The following is a 12,121-nucleotide window of genomic DNA, read 5'->3' on the forward strand; positions in this document are numbered from 1 at the left end:
TGTCCTTCGGGAGATCCAGTTTGAGCAATGCCCATTCGGTAGCATCCATTCCTTCCTGATGATTAATGGACGTGTATAGAGCGGTAACATCTATGGTACATAGTGTCCACTTTCGACTATACATGCTTTGGATGGTCTCAATCTTGTTGAGAAAATGTGTGGTATCTCTGGTGTAAGTACACCATGTTTGCACAAATTTTTGGAGATAATAGTCCAGATATTTACCTACTGGATCAAAGATAGATCCACACCCCGCCACAATGGGGCGGAAGGGAGGATCCGATGGATGTTTATGAATCTTCGGCGTCATATAGAGACGCGGTCTCTTGGGATTAGCAGTGGTAAGAAAAGACTTCTCTGCATCGGTGATGATGCCATCTTGTATGGCTTGCTGCAAGTATGATTGCAAAATACTTTGTAGGTTGTTGGTAGGGTCAATAGCCAAAATAGTGTATGTATGGGGGTCATGAACATGATCATCAACTTTGCGTTCATAGTAGTCAGTGTCCATAACAACCAGGGCACCTCCCTTATCTGCTGGTTTAAGGGTAAGCGTAGCATCTTGTGAGATTCCCTGAATCGTTCTATGTTCATATTGATTAAAATTGGATTTACCCGAGGATTTGTAACGGATCTTATTCAGGTCACGTTTGACAGTTTCCTCGAAAAAATCAATGATCTTGTGCGACACAGGGGCTTGAAAGGTGCTTTTAGGACGAAAAATACTTTCATCAGTGTCCATGTTGACATCTTCGCATACTTGTAGGACATTGGAGAAGTAGTGGCGAAGTCTTAATTTGCGTGTCAATTTGTAAAGTGCTACCTTGGTGTCTAACAACGTAGTGTCATTGGTGGGTACAAAACTCATTCCTTTATTGAGAGTCATAAGTTGTTGTCTAGTGAGGTTTTTTGAAGAAATATTGATGATCAAACTACACTCTTCCCACTTCTTAATACTTTTCCCCTGTCCTCGCCTGGTGGGTCGTTTACGGGTTCTGCTGTCAGTTGTTCCTGTAAGTTGACCGAGGGTGGTGGTGGCTGTCCTAGTAGTGGAGCCTGGGATAAAAAAGACATAGTAGTGGCTGAAGGACCGGGTGCTGTTGTGACTCTCACTGATTTCTGGGTGGATGATAAGCTACGTGTGTCTGGGGTGATGGTAGAAACCGGTAGTCTGGTGGCGGCTATATCTTGGTCTGTGGTGATACTCTCTTCACTCGATGTGTTGGCTCTAGGTTTGGAAAATCTTTTTTTGGCGTAAATTTCGGCCCACGTATAGACCTCGTTCAGTTTGTAATCTATCGTATCTCGTCGATACTTCCTAATTTTGCCTTCTTGCAATTCTTTGTTGTATCTATCAAGCTTGTTGTTAAGGTCTTCAAGAGTGTTTTTCCAGATTTGTGGATCAATGCATGTTTCCAAGTCTTTTTTGAGATCAAAGATTTCTTCATCCAGATCCCTGATAGTGTTCGACAGCTCTTCTATAATCAACAAAATGAGATCCAGCGAACATTTATTAAGAATGGCGAACCATTTATCCATGAACTTAGAGTTTAAGTGGAATCTAAACAGCATAGGTCGTAAAGCTATCCTCAGGCCTCGTGGGATTCTTTTGGCTCGATGGTATTGTACCAAAGTTGAGGCATGGAGTCTTTGATTCAGTTGTCTACGTGTAAGATATTCTAGTTGTTTGAGTCTTTGAATAGTAGATCCTCCCTGTGTATCAACTAACTGTATTTCTTTGATAAGCGCATAGATACCCGTAGCCTCTTCACTAGAGTATGTCAAGGTTTCGGCTCTATTCTCTGTAATGCGTGTTATGTTGTCAAATGATGCCATACTCGTATCAATTGATGAAATATTAAACTAGAAGTGGTGCTACCTCTTGGGAGCCAAAAACGTAATAAGTCAATTACAAAAAAAGAGGAGCACTCTTTACCTTGTACATGCCCATGCTCTATTTTACTCTTATTTGCGGTTCTAATGTTTCCATTTAGTTGTTTGCGTTTTGAGGCTACAATATTACAGCCCCTATAAATCCTAGTAACCACCATCCGGCTTACTCCTTTAATATGTTGGAATGAAAGGCTCTTTAGCTGTCCAGCATAATTCTTAATCCAAGCATCCTACATACAGATGGACTACTACAAAGGTGCTTCGATTGCATAGGTCTACATAGATAGATTAGCCACATTCTCTACCTGGCTCTGATCTAGCGCCGGGAAACCCACTGTGGGTAGCTGTGCGCGTTATAAGTTTAAATAAATAAATACATTGTATTTGATAACAAAGGAGATGAGACTATAAAGCTGAACATTATTAGTGTTTGAATCTCAACCCCAAATGGTGATATCTCGGTATAAAAAATAATTTATAAAAGCTAATTTATTGGTAAAATAAAGAAAACGAGAGTAGAGTACCTAAAATCTGCACTGTTATTTCATTTTATTTGACTGTTATAAAAAATATTTCGGAGCTCTGAACTAAATAAAGGTCTTAATTGTTCCACACAGCTGGAAAGTGTTTTCCCTGGTGGCATGGACTCATTGACACAAATTAGTCTGTAAAGCTTCCGTGCTCTAATCTGCCCACCCCCCAGGATGTAGGAAGGTGTCCCTTCCTGCATAAAAACAATCTCCCCTGAAATGCAGACACCCTTGCACCATGGTGCTGCAGTGGCGCATGGCAGCCAATTGTGCACCAGCGCAGGGGAAAGTACAGGGTTGCGACATATTATTGGAAATATGTTGCATCCCTGTGCTTTTAAGTTGACTCAATGCAGCTCAGCCAAATGGCTTGCGGTGCCGCACTGAGTCACTTTCTTGTAGATGAGGCCCATAGTGTGGAGGTCTAATCATATGTGTTGGAAAGGGCCTCTTTTTTTACATGGTCGCCCCCATGTTTTAGGGCTCGTCTGAGACGGCGCATGCGCTGTCTCTTCCAGACATTTAGTAAGTGGTTTTTAAAAGTGCCACCAGAGGCTTTTGCTGGCCTACAGCTTGCGTTCACGAGCTCGTGCACAGCTGCCGTCCATGTTTTTATTGCTGTAATCCGGCTCCTCTGCTTGCACCCACCCCTCAGTTTCCCCCCTTCCTCCTGGTCAGCTTCATTTGTGTCTTCTAGCTATGAATCATGCTCCTCTGCTCGCACTCCCCCTCTCTTCTCCCTCTCTTCTTCGTCAGTTTCATTTGTGTCTTATATCACTGTGAATGCTCCTGCTTCCACCAGGCACACACACCACCAGCCGTCCGTGCATGCTTCCACCAGGCACACACACCACCAGCTGTCAGTGCACGCTTCCACCGGGCACACACACCACCAGCCGTCCGTGCACGCTTCCACCGGGCACACACACCATCAGCCGTCCGTGCATGCTTCCACCAGGCACACACACCACCAGCCATCCATGCACGCTTCCACCAGGCACACACACCACCAGCCGTCCATGCACGCTTCCCTGGCGCACACACCACCAGCCGTCGGTGCACGCTTCCACCGGGCACACACACCACCAGCCGTCCGTGCACGCTTCCACCGGGCACACACACTACCAGCCGTCACACACTACCAGCCGACTGTGCATGCTTCCACCAGGCACGCACACCTCCAGCCGTCAGTGCATGCTTCCACCAGGCACGCACACCACCAGCCATCAGTGCATGCTTTCACCAGGCACGCACACCACCAGTCGTCAGTGCATGCTTCCACCCGGCACACACACTACCAGCCGTCACACACTACCAGCCGACTGTGCATGCTTTCACCAGGCACACACACACACACACACACACACACCACCAGCGGTTGGTGCACGCTTCACCGGCCACACACACCACCGGCCGTCAGTGCATGCTTCCACCAGGCACGCACACCACCAGCCGTCAGTGCATGCTTCCACCAGGCACGCACACCACCAGCCGTCAGTGCATGCTTCCACCAGGCACACACACCACCAGCTGTCAGTGCACGCTTCCACCGGGCACACACACCACCAGCCGTCCGTGCACGCTCCACCGGGCACACACACCACCAGCCATCCATGCACGCTTCCGCCAGGCACACACACCACCAGCCGTCCGTGCACGCTTCCCCTGGCGCACACACCACCAGCCGTCAGTGCATACTTCCACCTGGGGTACACACCAGCAGCCGTCAGTGCACGCTTCCACCGGGCACACACACACCCAGCCATCCGTGCACGCTTTCCCCAGGCACACACACACCACCAGACGTCAGTGCATGCTTCCACTGGGCACACACACCACCAGCCATCCGTGCACGCTTCCCCCAGGCACACACACCACCAGCCGTCAGCGCACGCTTCCACCGGGCACACACGCCACCAGCCGTCAGTGCACGCTTCCACCGGGCACACACACTACCAGCCGTCAGTGCATGCTTCCACCAGGCACGCACACCACCAGCCGTCAGTGCATGCTTCCACCAGGCACGCACACCACCAGCCGCCAGTGCAAGCTTCCACCAGGCACGCACACCACCAGTCAGTGCATGCTTCCACCAGGCACGCACACCACCAGTCGTCAGTGCATGCTTCCACCAGGCACGCACACCACCAGACGTCAGTGCACGCTTCCACCAGGCACACACACTACCAGCCGCCACACACTACCAGCCGCCACACACTACTAGCCGACTGTGCACGCTTTCACTAGGCACACGCACCACCGGCCGTCAGTGCACGCTTCCACCAGGCACACACACCGCCGGCCATCAGTGCACGCTTCCACCAGGCACACACACGCACACCACCGGTCGTCAGTGCAGCAAGCAGGCTCTTCTCATAGTTTCTTGGTAAATATGTGTTTGATGCCTGGGAAGGAGTGGGTCGAGTTTCCTTAAACCATGCAGAGTATGCAAGTGCAGTGCATGAACTCCTGCGTGAGTGAGTCATGCTGCCTGGGGCTCACTCGCTCCACACTTGGAAATTGCGCCTGCACCAGGCTTTTTCTCATTTGCAAAGTTCAGCGTATGCGTACAGCTAGGCAGCCCCCACACCCCCAGGAATGACTGCTTCCTACAATCAGAATAGAAACCACATTCAGAGCAATGAAAACAAGTTCATTTGATGCAAAGAACTGTTAACAAAAACCATGTCCAGCTTTTATAGATCGGGCAAATTAAATAAAACTGCAACAAAAAACAAACAAGCATTGGCATAGCCAAGAGGTCTCGCTTTTTGAACCCTGTAAGTATTTGTTTATTCAGCAGAATATCCTTGGTCAACAACACCCACTGTTGCATGGCTAAACACTTATAAGGTCCCAAATGCGAGACCCTTTGGCTATGCCAATGCTTGTTTGCCTGGTATTTGATGCAACTTTGACTGAAGTGCACAGAGTTCCTGTTAACCAGGTCCACAGTGCAAGTGTTCTTTCCGAGAAATAAGTTAACTGGGCAATTGTTCCATGAGGGGCAAGACTTTTAGCACCCCTGAAAGTCCTTAGTAAATGGTACCCCTGGTACCTAGGGCATGGGTACTAAAGAGGGTTCCTAAGGGCTGCAAAATGTATTGTGCCGCTCTAAGGGTGCAACCACCAAACTCATGCAGACTGCCATTTCTGGCTATGAGAAATGGTGCAGACTAAAGTGAAAACACGACATGGCACGCTCCCTGTGTGCCATGTCCCCAGAAACTGCATAAAATATATGTAGGTCACCTCTACAGCAGGTTTTACAGCCCTAAGGTAGGGGCCATTATATTGCATGTGAGGACATGGCTGCATGAGCATATATCCCCCTGCGCTGTCTAGTCCGATTGCTAGATGGTGCAAGTGAACAGGGGAGCCATCTTGAGTACATGTACTGGGCACTGGTCATTATGAGTTCCCCAGTCATCTGAAGGCTTCACTTAAACCTATTGTGTTTGGTATCAAACACCTTGTCCTAATAAATCCATACCAATGCCAGTGGAGGATTTATTAAAACATGCACTCGGAGGGCACCTTAGAGGTACTTCCTGAAAACCTACCAATCTCTAGTGGCCTGGCTGACTGGTGTTGATCAGCCTACCTCCACAGATGGGTTTCTGACCCCCCCCTGCAGGTGAGAGCCCATGATCGGAGGTCAGAAACAATGACTGCTCTGGTAGTAGGTGTTGTCACCGTCTCTAAGCGCTGTGATGCACAAGCCCATCCAACCTAACCACTTTGCACCCAAGTGCCCCAGCCTGGGTTCCCAAGAACCGACTGTGCATCCCTGCTCCCGGGCCCTCACGAACCAAGCCCCCCTATGGGAGTTCTCAGACTTGTCCCCAAGTCCCCCTCTGCAGCCTGTTTCCAGGTGCCTCCCTCCTTTGGTGTAGGGCGCAAAGCACCCATCCCAACCAGCACCTCTGCACCCTGACAATTCAGGACAGATAAAGACTAAGTGCTGGTGGTTCTTTGGACCTTGGCCCCCTACCACCTTAAGTCCTGAAGGGGACCCCGGAAACCTATTGCAAGTAACTATGCAGTATATGCCTATTTTCCCATGGGAAAGCATTGCCGAGTAAAGACATTTAAGTGAACATTTTACTTGCCTGTGAAAATCAACATCTCAAAGTACGTACTTGATCTCGAAGTTCTTGGTGTTGAAATTTATATAAAAATGTGTTCTCTTTCTAAATTGGTCTTGGATTTATTCTTGCATATGCATCTCATTTATTGCTTTTGTGAGTACAACACGCATAGCACTACTTTCTGATAAGCCTAACCTTTCTCGCCCACACTACCACAAAAGAGACCATTTAGGTTTGTTATTTGTGCCTCTGTAAAACAATAAGATTTGCCTGGACTCTCTGCACAATGTACCTCGTTTTGGTCACTATGCATCTCATTTATTGCTTTTGTGAGTACAACACGCATAGCACTACCCTCTGATAAGCCTAACTTTTCTCGCCCACACTACCACAGAAGAGACCATTTAGGTTTGTTATTTGTGCCTCTGTAAAACAATAAGATTTGCCTGGACTCTCTGCACAATGTACCTCGTTTTGGTCACTATATAGAAAGCCAGCTTCCTACACTATGCGATTCACAAATGACAACACATGAAGTGACATCACAAGAAGTGATGACATGCCCGAATAATGCCTACTTAAAAGGTCATGGGACTATTTTACAGAACTCACTTAACAAAATCACAAATAAATATGAAAAAAACTGTTTTGATTTTACTTTTTATGACTCTTGGTTTTTTTTTTCCCCACATATGAAAGGTCCAGTTGAGCTTGGAAATGGATCAAAGTGACAGTAGTATTTAAAGAGACATGTTGAACTTCTAATTACATTTTTAGACTGTTTGTAGTGGCCAAAGAAAATGTGCTCTGTGTGTTTTTTAAACCTTAAATTTGTGGTTAAAGCTTGTTTGTTTCCAGCTGGTGTTCTTTAGCAAGTTGCAAAGTACCAAAGTGGACTAAGTCTTCTTTATAAAAAATGGTGGGGGGGAGGGCTCATACACCCACGTCCATCCCGACCGTTCACAGAACACTCGTTATGGCCTGGATACCAGGTCTTCTTCAGTCGCGACTCATACCGTCTCAACCGAAAAAAAAAAAGATTGGCAACATCAGGGCTATCCAAGATAACTTAATGCCTGGGCCAGCATACACAAAAAACAGACTATGGTGAAGAATTTAGTTAAGGGTTCAGGCATAGGCAGGACCAAGGGTGGTCCAAGAGGGGAAAGTGGATAAAAAAAATGTCACGCTAGGTCACATGGGGATTAGTTGGGCTGGGGCACACATCTTACTCATGTAAGTACTGGGATAAGGTAGAGTTAAGGTGGTAATGTTTTATACTTCAGCCTCTCAACATTGCTCCTAACATGGCATTTGTATTTTGAGTAGGAAAGGGATTGTGACTTTGTTTGTACTGGGCATGTGGCATATACTTTGAACATGCCATGTGTAGTACTGCATAGTGCTGCTAGGCAAAGATCATGACCTGCAGCTGTGCTTCATTCTAGGGATGACTTATCTATCTTAATTTTATAGCCTTATTAGTCCAGGACAGTCATGAATGGCATCCTATATGTAAAGGCTTTTTTTTTAAATGTCTGCATATCGGTTTGCGATCCATTTAAGGATATCCGCATCTTAAATTTTACTTTTTTTAATTTGCTGTGTGTGGGGGGGGGGGGGGGCACTTTTAATCCACCTGAGCCAACAACAGTCCAAATTCATATTCATGGTTCGGCAAGTAAACCCAAATGCCACATATATTCCTAGGACGGATTTACTCCAAACAAAGTTCGGAAATGATGTATGATCAAACACCATCTACAGGTACACATTTGGGGTAGATCTGTCCAGCTGATATTCACAGGGAGTTTGAATAAAGAAACCTTTTTTCCCTGTCCTCCTTTGACCAGTAAGCCCAAATCGTTCCAGAATTGCCCTGAACTACTTTTTTTTGTCAATTTTACTACATATTTGTTAAACAGGGCCACAGTTCTAAGGGATCCAACTCGTGTGTTTCCTATAAACCAGCGATCTCTGCTGGGACAGCAGTTTCAATCACTATCGGCTTATGTGAGCTTTTCCAGTAAATGCTTGGCTAATAAACATAGGTGTCGGGTACCAAACGTTTTCTTTGAGGGGTTTCACTTGCATACCCTTTCCTTGGGGATGGTTACTCTGCCCCTTCCATCAATAGGAATTTATTTAAAGAATCTTCGCTTGGTCACTGATGTTTCCTGCGAGCTTCGTAAAATCACGTTTTTCCTATTTATCTGAACATAGATATACGTTTCACCCCAGATCACACAAGAATTTAAAATAGCCAAGATTGAGTTGTTGCCAAACATCTGGTTATTTCTCTAAAATATCAGACTGTCCATTATACATGCCTTCCTAAATAGGGAAAAGGAATTCATCATTTAGTCGAGCAATAGAAGATTTCCAAACTTCTGGGTTATGCCCAGCATGCACGCGGCGGTACTGTAAATCAGGAGGGCTTTTTATGCCTGCATGAAAACATCACACACTCATCGTTAAACGGCACCGGGAACTTCAAGAGGGAGTCCAGCACAGATAAGGTGCACCCGCCTTTCAAGGAATTTTAGTCTCAAACCGAGACACCCCGTACTCTATCATCAAACTCCTCCCGGGTTTTGACATACACCTAACCGAACAAGATCCCTTAAATCACGCAGGCAGCGTGCTACAAACCTCGATTCATTAGAATCCACTCACAGGAATTTTTTGTCCGCACACGGACTTGTCAGACTAATCTGACATTTATTGTCACACTTCCCTCACCAAGCCCTGAAGATTCGCAGTATGTTCCCTGCGATGAAACACGTGTTGGCATTAACAAAGGAACAATAAACCAACGATTTAATATCAAGGACAGAACATTTCTCTTTCTTTTTCGGAACTTTTGTACCTGAACCTGGACGTATTGATTCTCAAAAAGTATCTCCTAACGTGTGGATGTATACCAACTGATGCTCATTTGCTATATATATCATTTCTGTTATGTTTCATATACGTGTATAGCGCAGGGGCATTGTTGTGTTATTGAAAACATCACACACTATGAACATGTGATTCATATCAAAGGGATACAAGAAACGGGGGAAATATTTGTAACTGGTGGCGAAGGGCTTTATGAGGCTAGTCTAGCTATAACAACCTGCCTTGAGCCTTTGTCTTTGTGGTTTGTTACTGATCCTGTTTCAAGGGGATGGCACTGTAGCATAGGCAGACAGGCATATAGGGAGTATGCAGTTTGGCCCATGTAGGAGTAGACTCTGGAGATGACAGAGGGTAGGTGTATTCCCCATTCAATCGGAGGTCCCTTGTCCCCCATTCATCCAAATGTATCATCCAATGGCAGGTGGCTCAAGCTTGAGCAGCTCTGCTTGGCTAAAGACAAACAAAAACAGACCAACAATTAATGAACGTTTTCCCTCAGTTTCACACTTTGCAAGTGCATCCCTCCAACACGGTCCCCTAGAAAGGCAAAGCTCAAATTAAGCATTAAGTAAATGACCAGTCCATTCACAGAGCACTTGCCGAGCACTGAATTGTCTTTGGCATGGCAAATGAATATCAAATTACTTTCATATTTCACTATACTAATTCACCACTAATCCTTTATGGGTTCCGGATTAACTTGCTACTCTCCAAAAAACACTTTTGACGCCTCGTCAAGGGTAGTGAGCGCTATATAAATGCAATTAAAATTCAATACAATACAATTACATTATTGCTCATCCGTACTCATTATAACAAGCCACTAGACTTAGATGTTTCGATGTGCAGAGATCTCTGCAACAGGTAAATTAACCGAGAGAGCTGTCACGAGATAGTGCTCAAGCCACCCCCAAAACATTAGACCACGAAAGAAAATAGTTTGGGTTGGACTGTTCCCATGAGGCACAGGGTCAAGACTGATTTGCATATAGCTGGGTCTGAACTGAGGTGGCGCAGTGAGCTCAAGAATGATGATAGATTCAACCCAGATCTGTGATGGGGGTGAGCGACTGAAAAGTTTCAGCGCTCCGTCCTTCAGCTCCTTGTGTTTTACAATAAATGCTTAACACTACCCTCTGATAAAGCCTTACTCCTCACACACACTACTACAAATGAAGAGTAAGGTGCTATCTACTTTTACCTCTGCCTACCTTTGGGGTTCCACAGGACTCTGTGCACACTATACCTCGTTTAGGTATAGTATATACAGAGCCAGCTTCCTACACCAGATTCTTACATTCTATAAAATACGCCAAGATCATGACATCCCTCTGGGTCAGTTCTAAATGCACGGGCAGCTGCTAACAGCACTTCGGTCACTGTGGGGCACACAGTGATACATACATGAAACATACATCATGGGGTGGGGGGGTCGGCATCTCATCACATGGCAATACAAAGCTACCAGGGAGCACACAGGGACCCCACTGACACACCTTCTACACCTTTGGGAAGAGGAGTTGGTGAGACCTCTACACAACACTAAATGGTCAGGAGCGCTAGAGTCACCCAGACCATTTCCAGGAATGCATGTTTTAAAAACATCCAACACACGGTCCTCCACAGGGCTTATCTCACGCCTTTCTGGCTTAATTCCATGTTCCCCATGGCCAATCTTACCTGCCCCAGATGCTATGCCCAAGCGGCTGACCTCCAGTATTTGATTTGGTCATGCCCAAGCATAGCCAGCTTCTGGCCCATCATACATGCCTCATTGGACACAGTCACAGAACTTGCCGCATTTAACTCCTGGGAGGCTACAGCTCTGGGCCTCTTAACTAAGAGGTATAACCACAAGATGAGGGTGTGCTTTGCCAACCTCGCTCTCCTGTTGGACCCTCCATGCACTGGAGGGTTGAACAACCTGACTCTTTCCCATTGGCACAAGGTGCTACTCCACTGGGGAGAGGTAGACAGCTCTGCACTACACTGGGAGGAAGCGTGATGAATACGTAGGTGGCCTATATCTGCAGCATGGGATACCATGCTTACACAGTTCAAGGACCTGACTGAAGAGGACCGCTCTGCCTTCGTAGTCCTTACAGCACCCGATCTCCTGGAGACACTGATGGCCTGTAGCGGTCCCAAATCCTGACTCTGCATAGCCCCATTAACCCCCTTGCATTAGATGCATTCTCCTACAGATCCCCCACCCGAAGGTGTTGAAGCAAGCCAGAAAATGTTCCACTCCGCTGACCGCCCTCATCCGCCTCCAGAGCCTGCCGACCCGCAACTTTCTTGTTCCTTCTATGCGCCTTTTTGCTGTTATCACTTGTGCCCCTCCCTGATTCCCTCCCTTACCTTGAATTCCTCCCCAATCTCTAGCCTTCTCTGCTGATTGATGGAGGTTCCATTTATCTCTCCCTACTGGGTTCCTTTCATTCTAACAGGACACTCAAGGAAAATTAAGCTACAGTGATGCAGTAAGTGAACGCACGCAGCTCAATGATCCACCTCTCATAGCTCAAATCAAGACATTATACTTTTCATCTGTCTGTGAGAAAAAAAGTCTTCCTGACTATGCCCGCCATTTTTTTGCACAGATTGTTACGAAACAGAATCCTATAACTTCTTGTTCTTCTTCCCAATTCTGTAATGAGACTTTTAGATGTTGTTTGCTTCCTTTTTCAATACACAGTGTTTACC

General features: G+C 46.4%; 1 protein-coding gene across 1 annotated transcript in view; it reads left to right on the forward strand.

The window, feature by feature from the left end:
• MAN2B1 (mannosidase alpha class 2B member 1) overlaps window positions 1-12,121 on the forward strand; it is a 278,792-nt gene that overhangs the window by 161,861 nt on the left and 104,810 nt on the right. The window lies entirely within an intron of this gene.

Source organism: Lissotriton vulgaris, chromosome 1_1 (assembly GCF_964263255.1).
Source record: "Lissotriton vulgaris chromosome 1_1, aLisVul1.2, whole genome shotgun sequence".
Lineage (NCBI taxonomy): Eukaryota > Metazoa > Chordata > Amphibia > Caudata > Salamandridae > Lissotriton > Lissotriton vulgaris.